Here is a 10,271-nt window from a genome sequence, read left to right as displayed (position 1 = left end):
GCACCATGAGAACGCCAGCCAAGAGGAATCACCACATGAACTAGAATGAGCTGGAATACATTGGAAGATTTGAGGATCAAGTGGGACCCATAAAATATACCACGAGCTGGTATCTTTCCCAACATGAGTTGGAAAGATTTTCATATCTTCCATGATTTATATGATTGATTTATCTTCCTTAGATTGATGTATTATAAGGGAAAGTAGGAATCCTAATTGATTAAGGAGTTTCCCTAATTACGTATTGGAAATAGTATAAATAGGGGGTCTTGGCTGAGGCATTCAATCAAGCCCTCCTCTTCTCTCATTCACTTGAAAGACTCTACCTCTCTTCTCTTTAGTTTTTCTTCTTCTCCTCTCTCTCTACCCGAGAGCTCTCTTTTTCTTTTCTATTTTTCTTTCTCATGGGGTCCTAAATTCAACATTCTCTTCTTCATTTCCTTCATCTCCTTCTCCTCTCCCTCTTTGGCTCGAGATCAATATATTCTGCACGGTATCAGAGCTAAGGATTTAGGCCTCTTGCTTTGAAGTGATGCTTAAGTACCTTTGAAGGTTTCATGCATAGTTGCTCTTGAAGGAAGAGATTCAACCATGGAAAGATAAGTGATTTCTGGTCATTTTTTTCCATACATTCATACTATCTACCGAGTTCTTAATCTCTATATTACATCAAGAAACAAATGGCTTTCATATTAGAAGTAGTGAAAGCTAATACTTGGTATTTAACGGATATTATGACCTTGATCTTCTTGCACTCAAATTTTGCAAGTTTGATCAAGATCGATTGCCTACAAGGTTTTAAGACCTATTGATTATGAAGTGGATGGTTATATGATGAAAGAATGATATGAGCATTTCATGAGACTTAGTTTGATCTCTCGTCATTCAAGACCAATAGTTTATTTTATTTTATTGGATTAAATCAAGTTGTTTATGATTTATGGTAATCGGATTCTCGAAACATAAAGAAATTATTTGTGGGACTTTGCCAAACTCAAAGAGCAGTTGGTTTTGGTGATTTATGAATTTTGGAAATTGCTAATTCCTTCTCCAACCCTGTAAGACTTACGAGCAATTTCATTACCTAAAGGATTTTTGGAAATGAGTAAGGGAAATGTGTCTTTTAAGTGATAAATATGACACCTATCATAAAGAAAAGTTAAGCCAAGTTCGGGTGAAAAGCAGCCACAAGTTCTTGAGTTTTTGAAGAAAAAAAAAGGATTTTAATTGATATTTAATGATTAATTGATCTAATCCACTTAAGGCATGATTTTTGGTTTATTTGGAGCCTGATTTAGTGGCAAATATAGTGGATAAGAACTTATCATTATTGAAAGTGGCTGGTATTTGAAATAAGATTGTTCAAATTTGATTAAGAGGACTATTTTCAAATTTGATCCATGGATTTTTTTGAAAACATGAGTCTCCCAAGATTGAATTCTCAGTTTGAATACTAGTTTGAATTGTTTTGAACCCTTAAAGGTCCCTCTTGGGTTAAAATTTGGATTGGGAGGGAAATTCCCTTACTCGGGTTACCGATCTTTTTGGACAGCATATAATTGCTTTAAGTGGTTCTCAAGCTTTAAAAAGTGACCTTACTTCAGTCCCAATCAGCTCTTAAATATTGGATTATAACAATTGTACCATCTTAATTGGAATTTTAGTTTGATTGGATCTCAATTAGAATTACAGCTCTTCTTGTTTGTGCTTTGCTAAGCATTTGTTTAATTAAGATGATTGAAGGAAATACTAGTAAGAGTGACATACTCAAAATTACTACCATCCCCTTAAGAGGATTATCCAATTATCTTAGTTGGTCTCAATCGGTTAGAAGGTTTCTTATTACTTGAGACCTTCTCGGTCACTTAACCAAGCCTTCACCACCAATTGATGAAGAAAGTCAATCATACCTAAAGTGGGTTAAGGATAACAATTTTGTAATTAGTTGTCTTATTAATAGTATGGAAGAGCGTGTAGCCAACAACGTTGTCCACTTAGAATCTGCCAAACAGATTGAGACTTGTACAAAGTTATACTCTAGTACAACGACTTTACAAAAGTTATTTGATGTATTGCAAAACATGCTCAATACTAAGCAAGAAGACAATATTCATGAATATTTGGCTCAGTTTCAAGGTTTATTACTTCAAGATTGAATGATCATTCAACCATAACCGATATTTTTGTTCAAGAAAGGCAAAGGGGAGCTTTAGTTGCAACAATTTGTTTGACAAATATCAAACCATACCTTGAAGTTGCTAGGACCCAACTTATTAGCTCCTCGGCACTTTTGTCCTTAGATGATATAAGTGTCACATTGCTCTGAATCCCTGATCCATTTCCTAACTCAAATAATGATGCTTCATCTGCTATGTATTTAGGTAATAGAAGTACATCATCCTCCAATCGAGGTCGTGTCTTTGGCACAACTAGCTTTGCCATCCTTCTACATTTTCTCTTCAACTTTTATTTCCTTCTTTAAAGTCTTTGTCTACTTCAAATTGTGAGATTTTTCAGTTAAGAAAATATCAAAGGAGTACATATTTTCCTTGCCCAACCAATAAAAGTGTTGCTTCCTTTTCTTTAGTACACTCTGATGTATAGGGACTTTTGAGTGTCTCAAATATTTCTCAAGTTAATATACTTTGTTACTTTTGTTGATGATTTTACCAGTGTTACTTGGTTATATCTATTTAAAGAAAGATCTATACTATTTTTAAATATTTACTATCTAAAATATGGTAAGAAAATTCAAGTACTTAGGTCTGATAATGTTAAAGAGTACTTGTCTAGTGAGTTTCAGTCATTCTGTCAAGACAATGGCCTTATCCATCAAACATCATTTGCCTATACACCTCAACAAAATGGTGTTGCTGAAAGAAAGAACCGCCATCTCCTTAATGTATCTCAAGGCCTCCTCCACTCCATGAAGGTACCCTTCTTTTATTGGCCTCATGCCATATTTATGGCCTATTTTATTATCAATAGGTTACCTTCATCTGTACTTGGTCATGAGACTCCATATTTTGTATTATTTCCTAGTGAAGACCAATTCGCTCTTCCCATGAAGGTCTTGCTCCTCATTCTATAAAATGCATTTTCTTGGGTTACTCTCACACCCAAAAAGGTTATTTCTTGCATTCCTACCCTTCAGTAGTTACTTGTGTCTAGAGATGTAACCCTTTTTTTAGGAAACTTCATTCTATTCCTTGAATGGTGCTCCTTCGGGTCTTTCATTCCCTTCGGCCACTCCTCATCCATTTGTTCCTGTTAATGTCGATGTCACTCTGCCCCCCAAAGCATCGGCTGACACCACACCTATGGAGTTTTCAGATCCTACCGAGGTAAGTCCTTCTTCCCCTATTCCATTTGGTCCATAGTTTGATACTCGACCCATTTCTCTAAGAAAAAACTTCATACTTGCACTACTTCTCATCCTATCTCCAACTTCATGTCTCACCATCGGTTGTCTTCCGCATGTTATCAGTTCCTTGCACCTCTTTCTTCCATCTCTATTCCGCAATCCTATCAGGAGGCCCTGAAACATCCAAGATGGAAGACGGCTATGGATGAGGAAATGCAAGCCTTATATGAAAATCAGACATGGAACTTAGCACCGCTTCCGATAGGTAAGAAACCAATGGGCTATAAATGGGTTTTTACCATCAAACATAATCCCGATGGGTTTGTTGCTCACCATAAAACCCATCTCATTGCTAAAGGGTACACTCAATGTTATGGAGTGGATTAGGAGGAGACCTTCTCTCTTATTGACAAGTTAAATTTTGTTTGTATCATGTTATCCGGTGTAGCTAACTCTTAATTACCTGTCTATCAACTCAATGTCAAAAATGCTTTCTTAAATGGTGATATACGTGAGGAAATTTATATGCTTCAACTACCTGGTTATGTGGTTGAGGGGGAGTCCGTATGCTCGCTTAAAGAAGTCCATATATGGGCTTAAACAGTCCCCTCAGTCCTGGTTTGATAAATTTAACTAAGCTCTACTACGGTTTAGATTTCGTCAGTGCTTAGTAGATCATTCAATATTTATTAAAGATACCTCAAAAGGAAAGATATTATTGGTTGTGTATATTGATGATATTGTCTTAACCGGCAAGGATACGAATATCATACAAGAAGTCAACAACATGATATGTCATGAATTTAAAACTAAAGATCTTGAACTTTTAAATTATTTTTTGGGCATAAAAGTTCTTCAGTCCAAATATTGGATTATATTATCTCAGAGGAAGTATGTCTTGGACCTCCTCGAAGAAATGGGAATGATGGGGTGCTGCCCTGCTGACACACCTATGAATGTGAATATTAAGTTGTGTGCAAGTTCTGGAGAAGATATTGATATTGGCAAATATCAAAGACTTGTGGACAAACTTATCTACCTCATGATAACTAGACCAGACATATCATATGTTGTAAGTGTGGTGAGTCAGTAAATGCATAAACCATAACTTACCCATTGGCAAGTCTTGGAAAGGATATTACAATACTTAAGAGGAGCCCCCAGGAAGAGGATTACTTTACAAGAAAAATGGTCACTTCAATATATAAGGTTTCTCAGATGCAGATTGGATTGGATCACCAGATGATAGGAAGTCCACTTCTGGATATTGCACTCTTGTTGGAGGGAACTTGGTTACATGGAGAAGCAAGAAGCAAATTATGGTTGCGAAATCTAGTGCAAAAGCAAAATACATATCTATGGCCATCCTGATTTAACCCCTGCACCTCTAGAAGATTTCTCCCTTCTCCGAGTCACGAGGTCCATGGTCCGGGACCATAACAATTTGGTATCAGAGCAGGCGAACATGGGGGTGTCTTCCAACAACGAGGAATTGCTCACCAAGCTCAGTAAGATGCTTAACGCAAGACAAGAAGAAAGAAAAGGGCGATTGGCAGCGCTGTTAGACAGCCGAGTCTCTCAAGAGGTAACCCAAAAATTAGAAACAGTAACTAATCAGATGTATGATTTATTTTTGGGAAGAAACCCAACCCCGAGGAAAGGGGGAAGGGGTCCTTTGAACAGACAGGGCGAACAGTATGTTGGACGCACAAAGCATCCAACACACGGTGGGAATTTCAGTCCAGGCGGAGGGGCGGTTCCAAGGTACACTAAACTAGACTTCCCTATTTTCAATGGGTCTGAAGACCCTTTAATTTGGCTTTATAGATGTGAAAAAAAAATTCCAACCAAAGAATTGCTGAAATAGACAAGGTGGGTTTGGCCGCATTCCACATGCTCGATGAAGCGCAGCTATGGGGCCATCAACTAGAATTGGAAAACCCAAAGCTCGATTTGGAAGAATTTAAGGAGTTGTGCACCATTCAGTTTGGACCACCTGCTCAGAGAAACCCATTGGGTGATTTAGTGTTGTTAAAACAAATGGGAAGTGTGGAACAATACCAAAAATGATTCCAAGAAAAATTGGCTCGAGCAAGGTTGTACGGGTGGACCAGCATGTTAGTCTATTTACAACGGGGTTAACTGAGTCACTCCAATTAGAGGTGGAACTCCTCGCACCTCTGGACTTACCAAGAGTCATGAATTTGGCCAGAACTTTGGAAGCCAAGCAAAAAATTCAAGCACGTAGACCAATTTAACAAGGAGAGGGGAAGGAGGATGGAGAGGGGGGGGGGGGGGGGGGGGGTTGGGTGGGGAAGGGAGGGAAGGGAATAATTCTGGTTTGGCCACCATAGCCCAGCAGTGGAGAAATAATGTTGCTTGCAGTAATCCTACAACAACTAAGACCCATACTTCCACTCCGGCATTCATCCGAAAGCTGAACAGGACCGAGATGGAAGACCGAAGAGCAAAAGGGTTATGTTACAATTACGATGAGCAATACAATTTCAGCCATCAATGTAAAAAATTATTTTGGTTGGAAGTTGAGAATGAGGAAGACGAAGGCCTAGTGGTGGAACAACCTGAGGTTGAAGAACTAGCCCTTTCCTTGCATGCAATAACAGGCCTCTAGTCCACTGAGACAATGCAACTGTGTCCTTTAGTCCGAGATCAGCCCCTATTAAGCATTGTGGACTCAGGGAGTACTCATAATTTTTTGAGTTTCACAACAGCCAAACATTTACAACTTCAGATTCAACCTCGGCCAATTGCTTCGGTTTTTGTTGCCAATGGGGAAAAGGTTCCTAGCTACGGGGTCAGCAATTTAACAAGGAGAGGGGAAGGGGGATGGGGGGGATAATTCTGGTTTGGCCACCATAGCCCAGCAGTGGAGAAGTAATGTTGCTTGCAGTAATCCTACAACAACTAAGACCCATACTTCCACTCCGGCATTCATCCGGAAGCTGAACAAGACCGAGATGGAAGACTGAAGAGCTAAAGGGTTATGTTACAATTAAGATGAGCAATACAATTTCAGCCATCAATGTAAAAAATTATTTTGGTTGGAAGTTGAGAATGAGGAAGATGAAGGCCTAGTGGTGGAACAACCTGAGGTTGAAGAACTAGCCCTTTCCTTGCATGCAATAACAGGCCTCTAGTCCACTGAGACAATGCAACTGTGTCCTTTAGTCCGAGATCAGCACCTATTAAGCATTGTGGACTCGGGGATTACTCATAATTTTTTGAGTTTCACAGCAGCCAAGCATTTACAACTTCAGATTCAACCTCGGCGAATTGCTTCGGTTTTTGTTGCCAATGAGGAAAAGGTTCCTAGCTACGGGGTCAGCAAGGTGTGAGTTAATGTTTTCTATTGATGGTAACCCTTTTTCTGCGTAATGTTTTATTGTTCCACTAGCGGGATTTGACATGGTTTTGGGCATCAAATGGCTACAAACATTGGGGTCCATCTTGTGGGATTTCACGGCTTTGACTATGAGCTTTGATTTTGAAGGGCACCAGGTTACATTACAAGGTCGTAAGGCTGACTTTCCAACACATCTACATGGACTCCAACAACAGCACACTTCGGACAACACTTTAGACAACTTGTTGGATGAATTTACCGACCTATTTCAGGAACCTGCTGGTCTGTCGCCCTTGAGACATTGTGACCATCGGATTTGTTTGAAGGTTGGGTCAGAAGTGGTGGTTGTTGGCCCTTATAGGTACCCACACCTAAAAAAGGTTGAAATTGAATGTCAATGCAAAGTTATGCTGGAACAAGGCCTCATCCGACCGAATAAGTCCCCTTTCTCTGCTCCTGTCCTTCTGGTGAAGAAACATGACAAAACTTGGAGGTTTTGTGTGGACTAACGAGAATTGAATGCCAAGATGATCAAAGACAATTTTCTGATACCAGTAGTGGATGAGTTACTAGATGAATTACATGGTGCTCAATTTTTCACTAAATTGGATTTTGCGGTCAGGTTATCATCAAGTAAGAATGTATCCTCCAGATATTGAGAAGACAACATTTCGTACTCATCATGGCCACTTTGATTTTGTAGTGATGCCCTTCGGTCTATCCAATGTTCCTTCCACTTTTTCAGGCCTTAATGAATGAGGTATTTAGTGCTTATCTCAAAAATTTTGTTTTAGTATTCTTTGACGATATTTTAATCTTCAGCAAGTCTTGGCATCAACACTTAGAAGAGTTGTCTTCCAACTTCTTCGAGCACATCATCTTTACTTGAAATGTTCCAAGTGCTCTTTTGGAAGAACTCAGGTGGCCTATCTAGGTCACATCATAACATCGACAAGGGTGACCGTGGACACAAAAAAAATTAGAGCCATCACTCATTGGCTCCAACCGAACCACATTTCAGCTCTAAGGGGATTTTTGGGTTTACCAGGAAATTATCGAAAGTTCATCCAGAATTATGCTCCATTAGCTGCTCCTTTAACAAAGCTTCTCAGACGCAATGCTTTTCAGTGGAATGAAGCCTCCGACCAATCATTCCATGAACTCAAGCAAGCATTGGCCTCCACTCCAGTACTGCAGTTACCAAATTTTGAGGCTGTATTTATGGTAGAATGTGATGCTTCGGGAGGAGGTATTGGGGCGGTGCTTCAACAATACCGGCACCCTATTGCCTATTTCAGCCGTCAACTAGTAGACTACCGTCACAAATTACCAGCCTACGAACGAGAACTCATTGGATTAGCGAAGGCAGTTCAACATTGGAGGCCTTACTTGTGGGGCAAATTTTTTATCATCCGCACTGACCACTATAGTCTGAAATTTTTGTTGGACCACTGGATATCCACCTCCCCAAAACAACATTGGATTAAAAAATTAATGGGCTTTGACTTTACGGTGGAACATAAGGCGGGTACATTGAACAAAGTGGCTGATGCACTCTGCCGCCGTTTAGAAGAACCACAACGAATTTGTGCCATTTGTCATCTAAAACCTCTCCTACTTGATTCAATAAAAGAGAAAATCCAACACACACCAGCACTTCAAGACCTATCTCAATAGATTGCTGGGAAAATTCTTCCCAAATGGTCCCATCAAGACAACCTCATTTTATATAATCGGCGCATCTACTTATCCTCCTCTTCCCCTTTGGTGGCAGTGGTATGATCAACTTATCATGACAACACTCATGAAGGCCTTCACAAAACGTTACATCGGATTCGAGATGATTTTTATTGGGAAGGTATGAAATCAACAATTGCAACTTATGTGGCTGCTTGTCAAGTTTGTCAATGGAACAAGGCCGAAAATTTAAGCCCAGCGGGTGTTCTTCAACCACTCGATCTTCCCACACAGATTTGGTCTAACATTTCTATAGATTTCATTGAGGGCCTCCCTAAGGCTTCAGGAAAGTCTGTCCTTTGTGTGGTGGTCGAAATGTTTTCCAAATATGGCCACTTTATCCCATTGGAGCACCCTTATACAGCTGCAAGCGTGTCACAAGTGTTCTTCTCAAATATTGTTCGCCTACACGGCATTCTGGAATCCAATGTGTGATAGGGATGTCGTCTTTACTTGCCAATTTTGGAGAGACCTTTTCAGGTTATGTGGGACCAAACTCAAAATTTCCTCAATTTATCACCCTCAATCCGATGGCCAAGTTGAAGTAGTTAACCGCACCTTTGAAATGTATTTCAGGTGTTTTATGGGCGATCGTCCTAAATAGTGGGTGGAATGGATTCCTTGGGTGAAGTATTGCTATAATATATCTTTCCACACTGCCTTACAAGATACCCCCTTCCGAATATTATATGGGTGGGATCCCCCTCGTTTGCTTTCTTATGTTTCCGGTTCCACCAGAGTTGATGTTGTTGACTAGACTCTTATGGACCGTGATCAATTGCTGACATATGTTGTCCAACGCCTTCAGAAAGCTCAGGCTCGCATAAAAGAATATTATGACCAGAGGCACTGGGATGTTCAATACAATCCAAGTGATGTAGTGTGGCTCCACCTCCAGCCTTACCGTCAAAATTCAATTGCTGGCCGTCAACACAAGCTATCTCCTAAATATTTTGGGCCCTTCACTATTCTTCAGCGAGTTGGCCAGGTGGCTTATAAGCTACAGCTTCCACCAGATTCCAAGCTTCACAATGTTTTTCATGTGTCCCTTCTCAAGCCGTTCAAGGAACCAACACCACCTCCAACTCCATTTTTGCCTCCAGTTGAGGACGGGCGAGTTTCTCTCACTCCAGCCACTATTTTGAGTGCTATATAGAACCAGAACAGGTGGGAAGTACTCGTTCAGTGGACCAACACAGATGCAACCGAGGCCACTTGGGAGGATGTGGACATGTTTCAACAAGTTTATTCTACCTTCGAGCTTGAGGACAAGCTCTTTCTCCAAGGGGGGGAGTGATATTGTGGACTCGATAGCAGGACGAGTCATTCAGAGGCGACGCGGATAAGTTGGTAACTCAGAGGGTGGAGGCACATTCAAGCACTTTAGGATTTATAATTTTACTTTGTTTAGTTATGTGGTAAGAGGTTATAGCCAGCGATGGCATTTTTGTAAAACTTCCATTCGGACTCCTTTGCGTGGTTAGCCTCTAAAAGGGCTCACAGAAATGAATGAAGCAAGTTGAATTTCACTTAGAAAAGGATCAGCGTGCTCCTCCAAAGAACCCTAGGACTGGTGTTCTCCTTGACGAACCCAAGGGTACAGGTCTCCCCTCGATGAACCTGATTTCATCTCCTCATTCCTTCTCCTTCTTCCATCTTCTTCTCGCCAACATAGGGTACCAGGCAAGTCAAGCCATCCTGGTTTAACCCCTACACCTCTAAACGATTTCTCCCTTCGCTGAGTCACGAGATCCATGGTTAGGGACCATAACAGTTCTCTTGTTTTGTCAAACAGATATTGTTAGG

The sequence above is a fragment of the Aristolochia californica genome, unplaced genomic scaffold, assembly GCF_029961685.1.
Source record: "Aristolochia californica isolate CCGP_79_NKW_82.1479 unplaced genomic scaffold, dmAriCali1.0.hap1 SCAF_15, whole genome shotgun sequence".
Lineage (NCBI taxonomy): Eukaryota > Viridiplantae > Streptophyta > Magnoliopsida > Piperales > Aristolochiaceae > Aristolochia > Aristolochia californica.
The sequence above is the reverse complement of the archived record's forward strand: the minus strand, read 5'-3'. Positions refer to the sequence as shown.